Source organism: Macaca nemestrina, chromosome 8 (assembly GCF_043159975.1).
Source record: "Macaca nemestrina isolate mMacNem1 chromosome 8, mMacNem.hap1, whole genome shotgun sequence".
In the NCBI taxonomy this organism is placed as follows: Eukaryota; Metazoa; Chordata; class Mammalia; order Primates; family Cercopithecidae; genus Macaca; species Macaca nemestrina.
In genome coordinates this window covers 133576026-133598464 of record NC_092132.1, presented here as the reverse complement: position 1 = coordinate 133598464, position 22439 = coordinate 133576026, and the positions used below count along the sequence as shown (strand labels likewise).

The 22439-nt window shown below is 41.3% G+C and overlaps 2 long non-coding RNA genes across 3 annotated transcripts in view; one reads left to right on the top strand and one right to left on the bottom strand.

Annotated features, from left to right (window-relative positions):
- The window catches only part of LOC105482110 (uncharacterized), a 41640-nt gene extending 35174 nt beyond the window's left edge, over positions 1-6466 (top strand). The window contains exons 8-10 of the long non-coding RNA XR_987391.3: positions 4362-5195; positions 5478-6050; positions 6290-6466. This is a non-coding gene — a long non-coding RNA (uncharacterized lncRNA). The remainder of the gene's footprint in view (positions 1-4361; positions 5196-5477; positions 6051-6289) is intronic.
- LOC105482106 (uncharacterized) overlaps positions 1-22439 on the bottom strand; it is a 180882-nt gene that overhangs the window by 25396 nt on the left and 133047 nt on the right. The window lies entirely within an intron of this gene.

Below are 22439 nucleotides of genomic sequence, written 5' to 3'. Positions count from 1 at the left end.
TCTAAACGACTCTGGAGGGGAGGGGCTCACATGTCACCCCACTGAGCCCCTGAAGTGGCTCAGAAGACCCAGCCTCCTGGATGATTCTTAGAAAGGTTGGAAGCATATGTTCTCCAAAGACTAGAGGAGACTGAAAAGTCCCCCAAAATTCCAAACCTTTCAACCTAGAGTGGACTTGACCCTAGAGAGCCAAGGTGGGGCATGCCAGGAACAGATTTCTTAAGGGACAGCAGCTTGGGAAACAGAGCTAGCTTGAAATCAGAAGCCTTAGATTGAGGTATTGATGTTGGACAAGCTTGCTTGCTCTCTCTCCCCTCAGTTTTTGCATCATAAAGTAAGAGTATGGCTCTGAAGGCTTCTACCAAGCCTGTGTTCCTGTGACATTGAGTTTTTCTTAAAAGGACAAAGCATGACCATATCCCCCAGAAGCCTGGACCCTCAGGAGCCAGGGTGCAGAGATGTCTGAGAGGGTGCAGAGATGTCTGAGGGTGCAGAGACGTCTGAGAGAGAGCAGAGTAGGAAGGTAGTGTCCTCACCATCGGGCCCTCAGCATGACTTGCCTCGCACAGTGGGATACCCAGCAGATTCTCCAAGGACCTCAGAGTGCTGTGTTCTTATTTCTTTAAGGACTGTCTTTTCTTAGACAGTCCTTAAAAGAAGGGAAGGGATGGCTACTCCTACATTGAGCCAAGATACAGATTTAATTTATCTGCTCAGTTCAATGGCTCAGGAAAAGCAAATCCAGAGTTGTTTGACTGCTCTAATGAGTCTTCAACATAAATGAGCGAGCAGGGTTGCCCATGTAGACACAGGCTGAGCCAGCAGCCAACAGTTTGCTCAGCTGCCTGCGAAGGTGGCTGGATGTCTCCACAAATCACAGTGTACCTGTGCACGTACACACACACAGGCACAGTTTCTTACTATTAAATTAGCCAAGTTGGATCTCAGCACTGGGAAATCTGCATTTTAATACCGAATCAGTAATTAATAGCCTAGACACTTAGTTCACTTTCCTTTGATTGGCTTTACGTAGATACAGAATGGACAGAGGTGTCCTTCCTTCCAACCAGCAAGCTGTTTCTCCCTCACCACCCCTCCTGCCCCCCTCCTGAGAATGAATATGTTCCTGTCTCATTTGCATCCTATTATTACTGCATTGAAGCTATAGTCACGTACAACCTCTTTATATTCACTTGAAAATTAAATTATAAAAGTTTTTCTGGGTTGCAATTTATGTTCTGGTTGGAGCCAATTGTTTTTTGTATTCCGGCAAATATCACAGTCTCCAGGACTTAATGAATTCATAAGCATTGATTCCTAGGGGGAATAGTATGCATAGTATATTGGAAAATAGAGAAGCTCAGCCTAATGTCAAAATGTTTTACTTTCTCCCACCCAAGCCTTACATACACTTGGGAAATTCTTGTGGACGCCAGGCAGCTTATGTCTGCAGGCACCTGTCAATACTGCCTGCTGTACTGAGGGGTGCCTGCAAAAAGCTATGCCTTCTGAATATAGCAAGCAATGGATGCTATAGAATCTAGATGTTTTTATGCCATCTGTTATTTTAGGAAAATCAGTAATCAGCCTCAACCCCTACCTTGGCCACTCCCCAGTTCCTAAAAGCCACAGCCACTGCCTCTGTCCATGATGGAAGTCACACACTTGTAGCCGACTGACATATTTTGTATGTATTTTATTACTTTTTTTTTCTTAAAAGCCAACATTTAAATATTTGGAGATTTCACCTAAAAATCCAAATTTTGACCTTCTTAAAAACATCTGAAGGTCTGAGAGCATTGAGCCGACGTTCAACGTGATGGCAGTCTAGAGGTGTGGAGTAACAGCAGTCAGCTTCCTTTAAACAGTGTATGTCAGGAGACAGACTATAATTTGATCCTCACCACTTGTGGATAGCGGCCCAATAGGATTTGCCGTTTTTTCAGAGAACGTGTATGCTTTTGTCTCCACAATCTCTATTAAAAGTGGGAAAACAAAAATAGACCTAGAAAGCAAAGATCTCAATCCAGGGGCAAGAATATATTTTTTTGAAGGAAGTGAAACAATGTTGCTGCTTAATTTCCAAACAGAGCACTCAGGAATTTTTCCTGAACCTAGCTTACTTTATGTAAGGACATCCTAGCCATTGTTTTATTACTTGCCTTGCCCCTGGAGACATTTGAATTTTAGACCCCTTGACCTTGGTGGTTTTTAGGGAAACTCTATATCAGGCAGACCCTTTCAAGCTGACATGGCTCCCCATCTAGGGGTCTCAGTGTCAGCCACCCTTCCAGACCCGGGAGCCTCTGCCCTAGTCCTTTGATGCTCTCAGGCTGCTTTGGCACTTCCACTTCCCGAAGTCCAGGCGCACCAGTGCTTGACGTCAAGCTGATATCTGGGCCTCCGCTGTCTGTAACGACTTGTCTGCCTCACCCCTGAGTCCCTTGGTGTGAAATAATAAATATATGTATATATTGGTCCCTGTCCAGTTCTTGACATAGAGCTCCTAAAACTCTTATGGGTAGGGAAATTGGAAGATCTTTTATTCTCATATTTGGCCTTTGGCCCCACATCCTGACACAGAGCTCCTAAGACGTTTGTAATTTCCCGAGAGACAGGAGCGTCTAACACAGAGCCCCTGCATCCCTCGGAATTTCCTGGGTGATAGGAACATCTCTTGTTTTAATGAGGTAACTTCCGGTGGGTTCCTGGATAGCTTTGGGAACCAGCCATGTGATTAGAGGGTTGGAACTTTCGGTCCCACACCTCCAACCTCTGGGGAGGGAAGAAGGGCTGAATGTTGAATTGCTCACCAATGGCCAATGATTTACGCAATCATGCTCACATAATAAAGCCTCCATCAAAAACTAAAAGAACGAAGTTCAGATAGCTTCTGGATTGCTGAATGCATGGAAGTTCCTAGAGGGTGGCACCCTTTGGATAGCTCCAAGGTGTGCAAGGAACTATTCATGTATCCATGGAAGCTCCATGCCCCTTCTCCCCTACCTCGCCCAGCGCATCTCTTCCACCTGACAGTCCATCTGTATCCTTTGTGATATCCTTTATAATAAATGAGTACACAGAAGTAAGGTGTTTCTTTACGTCTGTGAGCCATCCTAGCAAATTAATTGAACCTAAAGAGGAGAACTCTGATTTATAGCTGGTCAACCGGGGACTCATGACAGGCATGTGAAGTGGAGACAGTCTTGTGGAATTGAGCCCTTAACTTGTGGGAACGGATGCTGACTCCTGGTAGATAGTGTTAGAATTGGGCTAACTTTTAGGACACCCAGTTGAGGTCCATTGGAGAATTGCTTAGTAAACCCTGACACATCTGGTATCAGACTTGAAGTATTGTTTCCAGTGTTGAGTGCAAGAGTAGGAAAAATAGTTTAGTTATTCCTATCTCTTTCATTTGGCGACACCCTTAGATTGGCACTCACCACTTCCTCTTGGATTCAAAACCCTGCATTCTTGTCTCCTGGGTCATTACGGAGCTAATATTGCACATCTAACCTCTTAGCCTGTCCTAGTTTACTGTGCCTCCATTCCTCTACCTGTTGGGCATTGCCAAAAAATTATGTAAGGCAGAAATTCAGTGAGGGAAAGAAGGGCAATGTCCTGGAGACAGAAGGAAGCATCAAGGTCAAACCAGAGAGGCAAAGTTACTGGTATGGAGACTCTCACAGGTAACCTGCAGAGCTCAGACTTCCTCCCTCTCTTTATGGTGCTCTCTCCATTATCTGGCATCCATCTGTGCTCATGTGGACAATATTTGTGCATAAGCATTTTTAATGAGACCATCTGCTGCCCTTGAAACTCACATCACAGGGCCCATGTTGTAGAAAAGGCTCTTTAGCTAGCAATGATGGTGTCCAGGACAATTCTATGTTTTACCATACTTGGAGCCATTGAGAGGGACTTGCAGGACTGACCCATCTCATCTTTCTTTGCATCTTTCAAGAAATTGATGAGTAATCTAAAAGGTGTATGTTTACAGACCTGCAGTTATAGTATCAGAGTTTCCTCTATGTGGTGGAGATTATGGGTCTGAGACCTGAAAAGAAGTGATCCACTAAAAGGATAGGTTGTCTCAGCTCCTGGTGCTGACTCAGAGAGGAGCCTCTGGGCTGACTTAACCTCTTTGCTGTGCACTCTCATTCTGTCTCCACCCAAACAACATGGCAGACATCAGCAGTACTTCCCATAATTCCCGACGAGGAGGCTGTGTGCAACAGAGTCATCATAGGCTATTCTGAGAAATAAACCTGTCAAGGCATAATTGCTCACTCATCTTAGCCCCATGCATCGTGGAAAAGACCACGTGCCAGAATTGGGAGTCTCTTTTTCTTCCTGTCTAGCACCATCTTTTCAGGAGCAGCAATTCCAGAGACAAAACCTGGGGAGATTTCAGCACCACCGGGTGTGCCTTCTGAACAGCAGGAGTGGGCTTCCAGCTGGAGCCCAGATGAAGGTTAACTACAGGACAATTTACCAGTAAGTGGGAGTGGTATTAGCAATTACATTCTGGCTGAGAGTGACTAATTGCTTCCACCTGGGAAAGCAGATCCAGCCCCAAAGGAAGGTGAAGGTCATCGCTGCTCCAGGGTTAGAGCTACAGGAACGGCTGCTCCACAATGCCACACATGGTTCTTGCTGCAAGGTCTTTCGCAAAGAACACTGACTGCCTACATCTCTTGTCTGGGATGCAGTTCTCTTTCTCCCCATTCTCCTAGTTTTGTTTTGTTTGCTTTTCCTGATTTCTAACATCTGACCTTGTCTGTGCTACTTTCTGCATCTCTCTTTGTCTTACTGAGTCCCCTGGCATATTTCCTCCCTCCTATCTGTCATGGACATGTGAACTAGTGCTGGCCAATGAGGCAGAAGTGAGTAGCTCTGGGCTGTACTTCCTGTAAGTCTGTTGTATTATATATGTACCTATCAATATATTTGTATATACAAATAGGTATACAACAGCTGACTCAGCTGACACATAGCTTTTGCTTTATTCTTACCCCTTCCTCCTGACCAGAATGGACAAGAGATTCCCAAGGATGCAGCATTCATATTCTGGCCTCCAAAGAGAGTCACACGAAAAGGATGCCAGGGCAGAATAATAAAAGGAGCCAGGCCCCTACAGGGCATTATGGACGATTCAACCAGTTCTGGACTTTTCACCTGAGATTTACTGTAAGGTGAAAAAAATAGCCTCTATGTTGTTAAGCTACTGCTGTTGGCTTTCTGCTATTTGCAGCTAAACTCAGTCCTAACAGATACATAAATCCTTTTCATTTTTCCAGAGGGTCTTCAGAAATACTGCCTTGGGTATCTAACTATTACTAACTGAATTGTGCCCCTCTAGAATTCATATGTTGAAGTCCTAACCTCTGATAAGGGAATGTGACTATGTTTGGAGATAGGGTCTTTAAAAAGGAAATTACATTGAAATGAACTCATGAGGGTGGTTCCTATTCCAGTGTGATTGGTGTCCTTATGAAATGAGGAAACTGGAGCACAGACACATCCAGAAAGGGAAAATGATATAAAGAGACATAGGGAGAAGATAGTCCCTGAGAAGAAACCAACCCTGCCAACACCTTTATCTCTGACTTCCAGCCTCCAGAATCACAAGGAAGGTAAATTTCTGTTGTTTAAGCCACACCCTCCATTGTAGCTTATTTTAATGGCAGCCCTGACAAACTAACATAAAGACCTATATTTCCTGACCATGGGATCCTCCATGGTCAGGAAGGGGCTTAGCAGTTGGACCACCTGTATTAAAAATGCGTGAGATTCCTGTTAAAAAATAGGGTAGAGTTCAGGAATCTTTATTTTAACCAGTTTCTCTGGTGATTCTTAAGTGCTCTATAGTTTGAGAATCACTAGTTCAGTTCTTTAAGGTCTTACAGAACACAAATGAGATAGAGGAGAAGTTGACAGGCCAGTGACAGGCTGGGGAATAAGAAGTATTTGAGGGACAGACAAAGACTGACCTGAGACCAGGAGAGAGAGAGACACTTCAGAGGAACAGTATGAGCTAAGACTCCAAGGTGGGAAAGACATAGGTGTGTTTGGTGGCAATGATAATAGTAATAATGATAGTAATCTCAACTAGCATCTTCATGATGTCTTATAACTTACAAAGCAATTTTAATTATATTATCTAATTTAAATCTTCAACTGTAAGGTGAGATTTATAGGTAAGGATTACAGGTGGAGATTACCAGTGAAGTTGCATGTCACCTCAACCCAGTGAGGAAGTTAATATTTTATTATCTCCATTCTGCAGGGGGAGACACCAAGTCTACATACTAGAAACAGTATATGCTAGTTGTCAAGGTCTCCATGGTTTTTGGGGGACAACCAGGAAGCCCTGATGTGAGCACGACTCCACTTCATGCTGCAAGTGGCCAGAAGCCATGATCCCCTAAAGCACTGCAGCTCTGCCTGCCTTGACAATGGAGTAGGGAACAGAATAAAATAATCCTATAAAATGATCTCTTGAGAGAGTGATTGGCTAGAGAGAAGATAGGAAACAAAGGAAGAGGGTAGCTTCCTCTCTTGCACTTGTGTATTTTGGACCTACTTTTAAAGGGTCTATAGTGAAGAGAGCCCATCAAGCAGGTGGTGCTGATGAAAAGAGATGGGACTTATCACTCATTCTACCCCATTAAGGAGGTACCCTCTTTTCTTACCACCTTCAAACAAGCCCACTTGGGAATTTGGGGGTAAGGCAGGACTTCACCTTAGAGACAAGCATTCTTCCCTTCCAGGTATGTACAACAGTAAAAAGGCAACTGGGGAATGATGATTGAGCACGAGGCATCCTTGTCACTGTGCTGAGGCCATGGCATTTGGACAGAATAGACCCCAACACTGCTCAAGGGATAAGTCCACTTGTCTTTCTGTTTGTCCATCTATATATCCATTCTTGATCCTTACTATAAGTATTTGATGTTGTGTATAAATGCCCACAATATAAAAGAATGAAATAAATACTCAAGGGAGTTATTAGTTAAGGAGACTATGAGAGGAAAATATGGCAATAAAAATAAAGGAAAAACTAACATACACACCATTGAATGCAGACCATTAGATATGGTACTGTGGCAATTGAGTGCTTCAAAATGTGACTGGGTTTTCCAAGAGCCAAAACAAAGACAGGATAAAACACATGGTTACAAGAAGCAAACTGCCTATAATAGGAGGAAATTTTATTAAAGAATGCCAGTTGTAAGCAGAAAAGCAGAACTCAGCTCTTCCTGATGATGAGGCCCAAGAGGAATTTCTCCCATGAGTCCTCATGAAGAGGACCCCATGCTCTAGAGGAAAACATTCTTAGCAAAATCCCCACAATGACATTTGTTAGACTATTCATCTGAACCTCTCAATGGCATAATGCCAAAGCATAGTACAGGAGAGGCAAAGCGGCCTGCATGGGAAGCATGGTGATGGTGTTTTGAAAAAGGGTAACATTTACAGTTCCTAGAGCTGAGAGTCTTAACTTTGAGAAGCTATATGCCCTTGGAGACTCTTGTAAAAAGTTTATAACCTGTACAGATAAACACGTATATGCACGAACTACAAAACTTTATATATAATTTCAGAGGGAGGTTACAGACAACTCACACTCCAGAAGAAGAGCATTTATGGTGCATGAGTTAAGAGGCACTGAAAAACGAGGACTGCCTAAAAAGATGATGCCAGGAAGACAATTGAAAATGTTGCTGGATTGATAGATTTGATCCTATATTTCCTGACACTATTTTATGCATTCCTAACGAAGTTTTCCTTTGAAAATTCACTTACCTAAATGGAATTTCCCTCTGATACAACAGCAGTGATAAAATATATATCTGGGATTTCCATGGACTAGCCATACTTTTCCTTATTCCTCCCACAAAGTAACTAAAAATCCTGCATGTTATATATAAAACAGATATAAGAAAACTCTGAAAAATGAAGAAAAGAAGGGAAACTGGCTAGGGACTTCAGAACCTAAGGAAGAACATGGGGGTAAGTTTCGTGAATTTCCTTTTTGCTTTGTACACTCCTATTTGGAACTGAAAAACCAGCAACCCAGAAATACCAATAGGTAGGCGAGGATTAAACAAAAGTCTTCTTTTTCTAGCCAAACAAGTAGGAAAAGAACAACCTAGAAAGACATAAAACTTTCAGACAATAACTGCTCTACTTCAGTCAAACACTACAGAAAAGACTGTAATCCCACCTCCACCCATGCCAGCAACAGTAGAGTAGGGAGCCTAGACTTACAGTCTTGTTAGAGTGAGGAACCCCAGCTTTTCTGCTGGGGTAATAGCAGAGAAGAGCAAGTAGGGGGCCTGAACATCAACTCAGCATTACCTACCAGGGGATAGTAAGCCACACTCTTCTGCCCACTTAGTGTCAGTATAGAATATAGAAGGAATAGTAATGAGTTGCTCCAACCCCTCCCAACCAGAGACTTATCAGTGGAGGCCTAGCAGGGAGCAGAACTCCCATCTCTGCGACAAGAACCACACTCCTTGGGTGTAGCAAAAGAACCCAAGTTGGAAACCTGGACTTTTATTTGTAGTCAGCAGCAGCAAGATGGCACAACCCCTTCTCTACCTGGATGGTATTAAAGAAAGCTGGCAAAAATAGGATGTTTAAACAAAATTCATAGTCTCATAACCCAAAATATCCAGGGTTCAATAGAAAATTACTTGTCTTACCAATAATCAGGAAAACCTCAAACTAAATGAAAAAAGGCAACCAATGGATGCCAACAGCAAATGTGGGAGAGATGTTAGAATGATCTGACAATGATGTTAAAGCAGCCATCATAAAAATACTCAAATAAGCAATCATGAGCCCACTGGAAATGAAATTTACATAGAATGTCTCAGTAAAGAAATAGGAGCTATCAAAGAGAACCAAATTGAAATTTCAGAAATGCAAAATACAATAATTAAAATAAGCTTAATAAATGGGCTCAGAAGAATGAAAGAGTCCAAGGAAGGAATTCATGAAATGAAAGATAAAACAATAGAAATCATCCAATCTTGACTGGGCACAGTGGCTCATGCCTGTAATTACAGCACTTTGGGAGGCCAACATGGGCAGATCACTTGAGGTCAGGAGTTCAAAACCAGACTGGCCAACATGGTGAAACCCTGTCTCTACTAAAAATACAAAACTAAAAATTAGCCAGGCATGGTGGTGTGCACCTGTAATCCCAGCTACGTGGGAGGCTGAGGCAGAATTGTTTGAACCCAGGAGGTGGAGGTTGCAGTGAGCCGAGATTGCACCACTGCACTCCAGCCTAGGTGACAGAGCAAGACTCTGTCTCAAAAAAAAAAAAAAAAAAAAAAAAAAGAAATCACCCAATCTTAACAACAAAGAAAAAAAGTATACTGGAAGAAAAAATCTAACAAGCAAACAAAAAACCTACAGATACTCAGGAACTTGTGGGACTATAGCAAAAATCTACATTTATGTAGGGAGGAAGAAAGAACATGGTAAACTACATATATATATATATATATATTTATATATGGGCAAATACAATACAGTTTCATTTTCTTCTTGAGTTTTCTAAACTATATTTGATTGTTGAATGAAAAATTACCATCTGAAGTCGTTCTAAATGTAGAGAAAATATTTAAATTATATTTCAAACAAGGGAGGGTACAAGGATATAAAGAGAGATAAAGCTTTTTCATTTGGACTGATAAAGTGATTCAAGTAGACTGAGAAAAGTCTATTTAACTTATTACCTCAGACAACCTCCAAAGAGCCCATACATTTAAAAGCACCACAGATAAATGAAAAATGAATTCCATAAAATGTTCAATTAACACACAAGATGACAAGAAAAACAAAACAGGGAAATATAAACAAGGAACACAAGAAGAAAACATAGAATACAAGCAAAAATGCAGGCTTGAGCCCTAGCATATAAATAATTACATTACATGTAAGTGATCTAAATATACCAGTTAAAAGAGAGATTGGTACAATATATTAAAACATGACCCAACTATAGACTACCTATAAAATTTACTTCAAAAATAACTACATAAATAAGTAGAATGTAAAAGGATGGAAAAAGACATATCGTGAAAGCATTAACCAACAGAAACAAAGGATGACTATATTAATATCCAATGAAATAGGATTCAGAGCAAAGAAAATTACTAGAGTCTAATATATATAATAATAAAAGGGTCAATCCTGCAAGAAGACATATCAATCCTACATGTGTATATGCCAACAGAGCTGTAAAATATGTGAAGCAACAACTTATACAATTAAAAGTTGAACTAGTAAACCCACAATTATAGTTTGAGACTTCAATGCTCCTCTTTTAACAAATGATTTAAAAACTAGACAGAAAATCAGCAAGGATATAAAAGAAGTCAGCGATATCATCAACCAACAGAATGTAATCAACATTTATAACATTCCACCCAACAACAGTAGAATATGCATTCTTTTAAAGTTCTAATGGAATACACACCAAATGTAAATCATATCCTGGGCTGTAAGACAAACTTCAACAAACTTTAAGTATTGAGATTGTAAAGAGTACCTTCTGCTACAATGGAATCAAACTAGAAATCCATAGTAAAATTATAACCAGAAAATTTCCAAACACTTGGAAACTAAACAATGCACTTAACAATTTTTATTTTATTGTGTTTTTTGTAATTTTTTATTTTTCATTTTTGTGGGTACCTAGTAAATGTATATATTTGAAGGGTACATGAGATATTTTGATACAAGGATGTGATGCATAATAATCACATCATGGAAAATGGGGTATCCATCCTTTCAAGCATTTATCCTTTCTGTTACAAACAATCCAATTATACTTTTAGTTATTTTAAAATGTACAATTAAATTATTGACTGTAGTCACCCTGCTGAGCTATCAAATACCGGGCCTATTCATTCGTTCTATATTTTTTTGTGTGTGCCCACTAACCATTCCTACCTCCCCACCACCCCAAACTCCCCTTCCCAGCCTCTGTTAACTATCATTCTGCTCTCTATCTCTGTAAGTTCAACTGTTTTGATTTTGATTCCACAAATAAGTGAGAACATGCAATGTTTGCCTTTCTGTGCCTCGCTTATTTTACTTAACATGATGACCTCCAGTTCCATCCATGTTGTTGCAAATGATTGAATCTTATTCTTTATTATGGCTGAATAGTACTCTACTGTGTATATGTACCAGATTTTCTTTATCTGTTTATCTGCTGATGGACACTTAAGCCAGTTCCAAATCTTAGCTATTGTGAACAGTGATGCAACAAACATGGAAGTGCAGGTATCTCTTCAATATGCGTAGTTTCTTCCTTTTGAGTACAAACCCAGCACTGGGATTGCTGGATTGCATGGTAGCTCTATTTCTAGCTTTTTAAGGGACCTCCAAACTGTTCTCCATAGTGGTTATACTAATTTACATTCCCACCAACAGTGTACAAGGGGTCTTTTCTCTCCACATCCTCTCCAGCATTTGTTATTGCTTGTCTTTTGGATATAAGCCATTTTAACTAGGGTGAGATGATCTCTTATATTATAATTTTGATTTGCATTTCTCTGATGATCAGTGATGTTGAGCACCTTTTCATATGCCTGTTTGCCATCTGTATGTCTTTTTTTGAGAAATGTCCATTCAAATCTTTTGCCAATGTTTTTGATCAAATCATTTGATTTTTTCCTACAGAATTGTTTGAGCTCCTTATATATTCTGGCTATGAATCCCTCATCAGATGGGTAGGTTGCAAATATTTTCCCTCATTCTGTAGGTTGTCTCTTCACTTTGTTGACTGTTTCCTTTGCTGTACAGACGCTTTTTCTTGAGACAGAGTCTGTGTCGCCAGGCTGGAGTACAGTGGCACGATCTTGGCTCACTGCAACCTCTGCCTTTTGGGTTCAAGCGATTCCCCTGCCTCAGCCTCCCAAGTAGCTGGGACAACAGGCACACACCACCACACCCAACTCTTTTTTTTTTTTTTTTTGTATTTTAGTAGAGACAGGGTCTCACCATGTTGGCCAAGTGGTCTCGATCTGCTGACCTTGTGATCCACCCGCCTGAGCCTCCCAAAGTGCTGGGATTACAGGCTTGAGCCACCGCGCCCGGCCCTGTGCAGAAGCTTTTTGATTTGATGTGATCCCATTTGTCCAGTTTTGCTTTGGTTGCCTGTGCTTATGGGGTATTACTCAAGAAATTTGTTGCCCACACTGATGTCCTAGAGAGTGTCCCCAGTGTTTTCTTGTGGTAGTTTCATTGTTTGGGGTCTTAGATTTAATTATTTAATCCATTTTGATTTAATATTTATATACGGCAAGAGATAGGCGTCTAGTTTCATTCTTCTGCATGTAGATATCCGATTTTTCCAGCACTGTTTATTAAGAGGCTATCTTTTCCCCAGAGTATGTTCTTGGCACCTAGGTGTGCGGATTTGTTTCTGGATTTTCTATTCTGTTCCATTGGTCCAGTACCATGCTGTTTGGGTTACTACAGCTCTGTAGTACAATTTAAAGTCAGGTAATGTGATTTCTTCAGTTTTCTAAACAATGCACTTTTAAGTAACCCATGAGTCAAAGAGGAACTGTCACATGAAATTGAAAACATATATTGAGCTAAATGAAAACCAAAATACAACATACCAAAACTTTTGGTACATAACTAAAGCAGTTCTGAGAAGGAAATTTATAGTACTAAATATATATATTGGGAAAGAGGAAAGCTCTCAAATCTATCATTTAAGCTCCCACCATAAGAACTTAGAAAAGGAAAAGCAAAAGAAATCCAAAGCAAGCAGAAGAAAATGAAATAACAAAGAGTAGAAATCAATAAAAACAAAAATAAGAAAAATCAATAAAACAAAGAAGTGATTCTTTGACAAAATGAGTAATATTGACAAACCTCTAGCTAGACTGACAAAGAAAATAGAGTGAAGACTCAAAGTGTCAATGTCAGGAGTGAAACATGGGCTATCACTATAGACTCTGCAGACCTCAGAAAATAATACAGAAATACTGTGGCCAACTCTACACACATTAATTTGATAATTTAGATGAAACTGACTGACTCCGGTAAAAAAAACCACAAATTACCACTACTCATCTAATAGGAAACAGGAAATTTAAATATCCTGTAACTAGTAAATAAATCAAATTCATAATTGAAAAACTCGTAAAAATAAAATCTCTAGGCCTAGGTGGTTTTATTAAAATGTTCTACCAAATATTTAAGAAAGAGTTAACATCAATTCTACAAAATATTTTCCAGAAAACAGGAGTGAAACAGTGAGGGGGAGTCATCCCAATTAATTTTATAAGGATAGTTTTACCCTGATAGTAAAACCATGCAAAGACAGTATAAGAAAGAAAGGGAGAGAGAGAACTGTATAATAATATCTTCTAGAAATGTAGACAAAAAATTCCTAGCAAAATATTAGCATATAGAGTTCAGCAATATATGAAAATTAATGCTACACCATGGCCAAGTGGGGTTTATTTCAAGGATACAAGATTGGTTCAATACTTTGAACCAGCCTTCTAAGCCAGCTAAAAAGGAACTACATTATTAGCCAGATAAAGAAGAAAAATCATATTATCACATAACTCAATGCAGAAAAAGAATTTGATAGAATATTTTAATAAAACAATCTGATAAAATAGAAGGAGACTTTCTCAGCTTCATAATGAGTATCTACAAAAATCCACAGGTAACATTATATTAGTGGTGAAAGACTGACATCTGCAAATAAGGTCAGTTTTATTTCTTCCTTTCTAATCTGTATGTCTTGTCTTTTCTTACCTTACTGTACTGGCTAGAACATCTAGCATTATGTCAAACAAGAATGGTGAGAGAATACATTTTTATCTTGTTCCCAATCTTGGGGTAAAAGACTGACCCTATTTGCAGATGACACAACTATCTACACAGAATTCCCAACTCCCCCTTCAAAACAATAATGACAGAAAAACTTACAGAAGGTCCCAGAATATAAGATAAACACACAACATCAATTATATTTAATATACTAGCAATAAACACATGAACAACAAAATTAAAAATGCAATACCATTTACAATCTCTCAGAAAACATGAAACCCTTAAGTGTAAATCTAGCCAATCATGTTGAAGACCTGTATGCTGAAAACAACAAAATGCTGATGAAAGAAATCAAAGAAGATCTAAATAAATAATAAGGACATACAATGTTCATGGGTCAGAAGACTTCACAATGTAAGGATATTAATCCTCTGCAAAATGATATGCAGGTTTAATTCAATTCCTATCAAAATCCTAGCAAGATTTTTGTAGTTGTAGATGAGATTATTCTAAGATTTATAAGGAAAGGCAGAAGAGCTAGAATAGCTAAAACAATTTTGAGCATGGGAAGAAATTAGTCTACTCAATTTCAAGACTTGTTATATGGCTGTAATAACTAAGACTTGTGGCAGAATAGATGTATAAATAAATGAAACAGAATACAGAATGCAGAAATAGACCTACCCAGATAAAGCCAATTGATTTTTGACAAAAGTACAAGAGCAATTCAATGGAGGAATTATAGCCTTTTCAACAAATGGTGCTAGAGCAATTGGACTTCCACAGGCAAAAAGTAATAATAATAAATTGAACATTATTAAAGTTGCTTTTGCTCTGCAATATGCCATGTTAATACAATAAAAATATGGGCTAGTGACTGGACAAGAGTATTTGCAAACCACACATCCAACAATGGTTATCTACAGTATATGAAAACATCTCAAAACCCCACGGTTAAAAAAAAAAAAATCCAATTACAAAATGGGCAAAAGTCATGGGCCAGGCACCTTGACTCACACCTGTAATCCCAGCACTTTGGGAGGCCAAGGCAGGTGGATCACCTGAGGTCAGGAGTCCAAGACCAGCCTGGCCAGCATGGTGAAACCCTGTCTCTACCAAAAATACAAAAATTAGCTGAACGTGGTAGCACGCAAGTGTAATCCTAGCTACTCAGGAGGCTGAGGCAGGAGAATCACTTGAACCCTGGAAATGGATGTTGCAGTAAGCTGAGATTGCGCCACTGCACTCCAGCCTGGGTGACAGAGTAAGACGCAATCTCAAAAAAAAAAAAAAAAAAAAAAAAAGTCATGAAGAAACATTTCACCAAAGAGAGTATACAGGTTGCAGACAAGCACATGACATGTTCAACATCATTAGGCAATGGGGAATACAAATTAAAACCACAATGAGACATCACTAGATACCTAACAGAATGGCTAAAGAGAAAAATAGAGACAACACCAAGTGTTGACCATGACACAGAGAAACTGGATTATGCACACGTTGGTAATGAGAATATAAAAAGCAACATACAACTACTCTGGGAAATATTTAGGTAGTTTCTTAAAATAAAACATGCAACTACCATACTCCTGGACATTTATCCCAAAGAAATGAAGACTTCTGTTGACACAAAAACTTGTACATGAATGTTCATAGCAGCCATAGCCGTAATAGTCAATAACTGGAAACAACACAGATGTGAAAGACATCTGCAAATGATTGCTTAAACAAACTGATACGTCCATATCATGAAATACTCCTCAGCAGTAGAAAGGAACAAACTATTAATATATGCAAAAATCTGAATGAATTTCCAAAGAATTCTGTTGAGTGAAAAAAGGCAACCTCATTATGGAACATTCTTGAAAAACATTATGAAAATGGAGAACAGATTAGTGGTTGCCAGGAGTTAAGAGAAGGTCATTAGGAGGAAGTTAGTGTTTCTGTACAAAGGCATGATGGATCCTTGGGGTGATGCAAAGACTCTGTACTCTGCCTTTACCAATGTCAATACCCTGGTTTTACTATGTACTGTAGTTACATGCAGTGTTATCATTTGAGGAAACTGAGTAAAGGGAATCTCTGTATTAGTTCTTGCAACTGCATGTCACTCTATAAGAATCCCAAAATAAAAAGTTTAAAACAGCAAAAAGATACGGCCAATTTGATGTGTAATGCATCTAATGTGATGATTACAAAAAGAATCTTGCCTGCAGGGGACAAGGCATGGGTATAAATTCCTTCTGTGTCTACAACAGGCCATGCTATCTTAAGCAGACCCCTGGCTTTTCTGGGTCTCAGTTTTCTCATCTGTTAAGTGACATATTTGAGCTAGATCATCTGTAAATGCTTTTCTATTTAAAGTAGAACTGTGTAGATGGGACAGAGAATAACTGATAGAGATTGATCTCAAAGTGACCAGAGTGCAAGGTGCTTTATGGCAGTGCACCACTTCCCTATGAAGTCATACACATCTCACTGAGTAAGGAAGCAAGCTACCTGTGACTGAGACCCTGAAATGAACCAGGTACAACAGTAAGCAGGCCACACATGTGATACTACTTAGACAAAGCACCAATAATAAACATGTACATATTTTTATTTCCATTTTTTTCAGGGAAGAAACTGAGTCTTGAAGAGATTGTGTAACTTTGCAGTGAATGCAAGCACTGGTAATTACAAAGTGTGAATTAAAAACCCAAAATGCTGCCTGCTAGCAGAATGGTAAATTATTTAACCTCTGTAAGCCTATGTTTCCTTACTTGTAAAACAAATAAAACAGTTCCTGTTTTTCTGCGAAGAGTAGTTGGTATTATGCATGTAAAGCTTTAACATTAAATTTACTATATGATGAGTATTCAAAATTTTTTGAGATTATCATCATCATCATCATCATCATCATCACCACCACCACCACCAGAGTTTCAGCCTGGATGTTCTGTTTTCAAAGTTCACATTCTGGACCTTCAGTCCTGGCAGCTGCTGCGTTCTCCCTGGGCAACTCCGTGAAGTGCTTTCTGATGAGAAAGGAGAAGGTAGAAAAGAAAGCCCAGCTCTAGCTATGTCAGTTCTCAGCAGTTGTTTTAACTTACCTCAGAGATGATGCAATCCTAGAAATCAGCAGTTTTGCATAGCTTCTCCCATACCTCCTTCACCTACATCCCTGACTCTCAGTCATCCCCCACCACAGACAAAGCTGCTTATTTCCTAGATGGGAAAACAGGACTGGTGGAGTGGAGAGCTTGATCCAGTTTACACAGCTGGTCAGAAATGATGCCCAGGACTAGAGCCCCAGCCTTCCATTTCATTTCCATGTTCCCTCCCTCAACCAGGAACTGGTGCCCAGACGACACATCTTTTCCTGGTGCAGAATGTCCCCGTGGTATCAATGATGTTCAGGAGAGTTCAAGAGAAAGGAAGATAAATGGACACCATGTAGTTGAGGAAGGCCTTTTGGAAACAAAGACTTGAGTTAGGCCCTGAATGAACAGAGGATGTCTGTAAGGGGAGGGGAGTGGGGAAAGCCATTCAGACCAAAGAGTGACTGGAGGGAAAGTATGGAAGTGGAGATGCCTATGCTAAGGATCAGACAAAAGAATCAGCAGATATGCATCTCAAGCCTGCTCCCTGCTCTTATTCTGATGACCTGACCTGAGCAGTCTCACCCCTTGAGCTTTCCCATCTTTAGAATGAGAGACTTGAATTCCTAGCGTGACTTCTCTCATGGTGGTGCTGAAGACAGAATGAGATCAGGACTAGGGTTCTCTATAAACTGTAAGGAGATAGGTCCAGGTACAGGGTCGCTGGTGGCAGTGGGGAACCTCAGGAGGTGAGTTTAGAGAATCCTGAGGATCAGGCTGTGGAGTTTGGACAGCAACCTCTAGAGCTGGGAGAGGAAACTGCTCCCTGTAGGCATGGCCAGCTCCATTCCTACCAGCAAGAACAGGGACATCAAATACAACGACCTGCAAAGTCATCAGTGGGTCCTAGAGGCTTTGATTTCCAAGCAAGCGAAGCACCAGCAGTTCTCCTGCCAGGTCCTCATGGAGAGCAAGACATGGAGGTGAAGGCCTGTGGGGAGCCCTGACCCCTATACTCATTGTTGTATTTCCCACAGGCTCTCCAAGGCTCCCCTACTGGCCTTCCAAATAGGAATAAAGACCTGTGCCTTTGCAGCACATTTGAATGGACTTAGGAAACTGTAAAGTGCCGTCCCCACGGAAGAGCTGGCAACTTCTGGGAGCAGAGACATCTGGGCCTTTGACGGCAGGTATCTGCCCGTGCCAGCCCTCCTGGTGCTTCTCCTGGGCCCCACGCTTTCCCAAGTCTCAAAGGGGATTACACTGCAGAAGAAGGCAGAGTGCTGCTCAGGCTTAACTGAGCTCGCAGACTGGTATTCTCTCCCCATATCTTCTAATTAATAGTCAGGATTAACAGCTGCTGCTGCTGGGCCTAAGCCATCTAATCAGAGCCTCACAGGCTCCTGGGTGCTCAGACTTCCCCGCACTCTGCAGCCTCCCCCAACCCTTGGAGAAATGCGTTCAGAAATTAAAACAACAACAAAAAGTACAAGAAATCCATCCCCCCTCTCCAGCCCCAGCGCCTCCTGGAATTGGAATTGTGCCTGCCTCTCACCTCTCTGAGATGAAAGCAAAAAGTGTCACTTCCCTGGGGCCCCTCTGGGTTGGGAGGGCTTCTTGAAGCTTTGCTGAGAAGGGACAAGATGCCTGTCATTCCAGCCCACAGGCAAAACACAACCCATAAAAGCAGATCACCTATATGATAATAATAATAATGTTATAATTTTTATGCTAACGTTTGATTTCTAAGTGTTTTACATGAATTAAAATATTTCATATGTACAAAGCCTAAGTAATATATACCATTACCATTCCTCTTCTATAGACCAGTAAGGGAGGAACAAAGAGGCTATATCACTAGGCCCCAGTCACACAGCTTGTTAGTAATGGAGCTGAAATTTGAAAACCATGCAGCTCAAAGAAAGCCTGTAAGCCCAGGTATACCCATGCTCTCAACCAACTCACAAAACCATACTACTGTGGAAGCAGAAGTTGGGAGTCCAGAGACCTGTCTTTCAACTTCCCTTTGTAGGGGTGACTCCAACAGCACCTGAGTCACCTCTACAAACCCTGGGGCTATGAGGCACACACACTGAAAACTCTGGTAGAAAGCCCTCTGCTAGTCATGTTGGCAGGGCCCAGAGCTGGGTCCCAGGGTCAATGACTGACATCTCTGGAGACACAGAAGACCATGAATGAGTGGCCAGGGACCCTGGTAAGCTACTCAGCCTGCACTAGTACCTGCAGAGGCCTGCCCTTGGGGAAGGATTCCTGCCCCCTCCCATGGATCTGGCCCACTAGGGCCACACCTTCAGTGTGGGTCAGACTTTGATCTGCTCCCAATGGGCTCCACCTCCTTTTCTAACATACCTACAGCCCCTTCTCATTTTATGCATTTGTGTTTGCTCCACAAACATGGAAGGACCATCTACTAGACAGTCTGCTTGGGGGCTGATGGTAAAAAGATAATGTAGTTTTCTGCCCTCAGTGGATACCCCTGTCAAAAGCTCCTCTTCCTACACTCTGCTGCCCAGAGCTCCCACTGGACCACTTCTCAGAGGAGGCTTTCATGCTTCTCATCTGGTACTTTCCATTTCTCAAGTGGCAATGATGCTCTAGAGTCATGTGATGCTGAAGCCCTGTTTCCAACCAGAACCAAATTCCAAGTCACACTCAGCAAACAGACCTGCGCTCTGCTGGATCAATTTGATAAGTTAAATGGAACTGAAGTGTTACCTGTCAATGGTGAATCCATGAGGGTGCTGAGAGCAGTAGAAAAACACATAATTTGGTGTTAAATGGAAAAAAGTTTAAAGCCTAGTGAAGGCACTTCCTAGCTCTGGAGCTCTGACAGGCAGCCTCTAAGAGGGCCCCCACTGGTATTCACACCCATCTGTAGCCCCTTCCCCTGGAGTGTAGGCTTTCCCTTAACTTGCTTTAATGGGTGGAAGGCAGTAGAGTAATGGGGTGTTACTTCCAATATTAGGTTATAAAAAAGCTGTGGCTTTTATCTCAGGCATTCCGTTTCCTTGTCTCTAAAAGCCCCCACGTTACAGGAAGTTAGCTGCCATGCTGTAACATTATGGCAGTGATCATGTGGCAAAGAACTGATATCTCTGGACAACAGCCAGGGAGGCTCTGACATGCATGAGTTTACAAGCTGATCCTCACAACCCCACCTGAACCTGGAGATGACTGCAGCCCATGAGAGACCCTGAACCCACAACATCCAGCTAAGCTGAGCCCAGATTTCTGATCCACAGAAACAGGGAGATAATCAAAGTGCAGTGTTTTAAGCGGCTAAGTTTTGGGGTCATTTATCATGCTGCAATAGGTAACTAATACACTAGCTGAGTGATAGTGAGCAGCTTTTTTCCTCACTTTAATATAGAACAAACTGAAACATATTTAAAAATAGTATAATAAATCCTGTGATGGTTAATATTAAGTGTCAACTTGATCGGTTGAAGGATGCAAAGGATTGTTCCTGGGTGTGTCTGAGAGGGTGCTGCCAAAGGAGATTAACCTTTCAGTTAGTGGACTGGGAGAGGTAGACCCACCCTCAATCTGGGTGGGCACCATCTAATCAGCTGCCAGCAAGGCCAGAATAAAAGCAGACAGAAGGTGGAAAGATGAGACTGGCTAAGTCTTCTGGCCTTTATCTTTTTGCCATGCTGGATGCTTCCTGCCCTCGAACATCAGACTCCAAGCTCTTCAGCTTTTGGACTCTTGAGCCTACACCAGTGTTTCGCTGGGGACTCTCAGGCCTTTGGCCACAGACTGAAGGCTACACAGTCGGCTTCTCCACTTTGGAGGTTTTGAAACTCAGCCTGGCTTCCTTGCTCCTCAGCTTGCAGATGATCTATTGTGGGACTTCACCTTGTCATCGTGTGGGTCAATACTCCTTAATAAACTCCATTTCGTATATACATCTATCTTATTAGTTCTGTACCTCTAGAGAACCCTGATTAATACAAACCCCCATGTGCCCATCACCTAGTTTCAACAATTATGCACACATAGCCAATCTTGTTTTATCTCTATCCCCAATGTCCAAATTGCTTAACCTTCCTTGGCCTCTCTTTCCTCTTCTCTAAAATAATATGGTTTAAAACATTTGCCTATCAGTGATCGCCTGAGTGAATGCATACAGAGTGACTAGTATGGTGGCTCCTACACAGTACAAGATTGATGAATGTCTACTCTTGCCTTTCCTTCCTTTCACATCTTAGAAAACCCAATTTGTACTGCAGTTTAAAGATGTGACCCATTAAATTACAGGTTGGTGAAGACAACCTTACAATGACACGATGGCAAGGGCTTGGCATGAAGATTTTGTTCAGACTCCTTATGTAGGCATCAGCAGGAAATTACCATGGAAATGCCATTCTTCTGATCTTCCCTTCATTAAGTAACAACACATTTTCTGAATGCCTGTCTTACCAGAACTAAATACAAGGGTGACCAGGGTAGGGTCCCTTGCCTTCAAAGAACACAACATTCTAGAGAGTAGAACCACACTTGAGTAACCATGATAGCACTTTTTTTGTTGTTGTTGAAGTATAGAGGTGCATACAAAGTCCTATAAGATCTCCAATCTCATGTATGGGTGGTGGGGGGAGAAATAGTCTTTACTGATACACTTTGAAGGCATATGGAATATTTGACCTTCTACAAATAGTGTCTGTAGGTCAACAAGCAGATACGGGCTGGCCAAACAGCCCCATGGAGGTTGAGAGGGGGCAAAGTGGATGGCATTTTAGTGACATGGCAGGGATGGAAACAGGAAAGCAGAGGCAGTAGGCAAAAACCATTCCAGCAGAGGCTGGAGGCTGTGCTGAAGATCAAATAAGAGGGAGCCAGGATGGGGTGGGGATTTATTTCTAGGACGGGTGTGTAGACAGAGAAAGACCAGAGGAGAGAGAAAAATTCAAAGATGCAGGAGAAAGAAGATAACTGACAGAGCCAAGTCCCGAGGGGATGTGACAAATTAGGATGAGGTGTGAGGTGTGGCAGAGCAGGGGTCCTCTTCTCTGAGATGGGTGGGAGGACCATTGGCAGCACTGAGATCTTTAGAGCTTCTTGTTTAAAGAATTCTGTTTCTCGATTACTGAAAGTGAGGAAGCGGTTGGGCAAGGGTGGGGATATCACAGAGAAGTATTCACCATAGACAGAGAATGTGAATCACTTCATTAGCTTCCATTCTTCTGGAAGAGAATGGGCAAAGAGAAGTGGCAGAGAGACGTGGCAGATTCAGTGGACAAGGAAAAAGAAACACGTTATGCACTGAATGTGTGTGCCCTCTCAAAATTCATATGTCAAAACCGGGGATTACCCCAGTGTGACGGTATGTGCAGGTGGGGCTTTGGGAGGTAAGAAGGCTTAGATGAGGTCGCGAGGATAGAGCCCTCCTGATTGAGATTAGTGTCCTTATAAGAGGCACAGGAGAACCTACTTCTCCTCTCTATTCTCTGTCATGTGAGCGTACTATGAAAAGTGAGCAGTCTGCAACCTGAAAGAGGA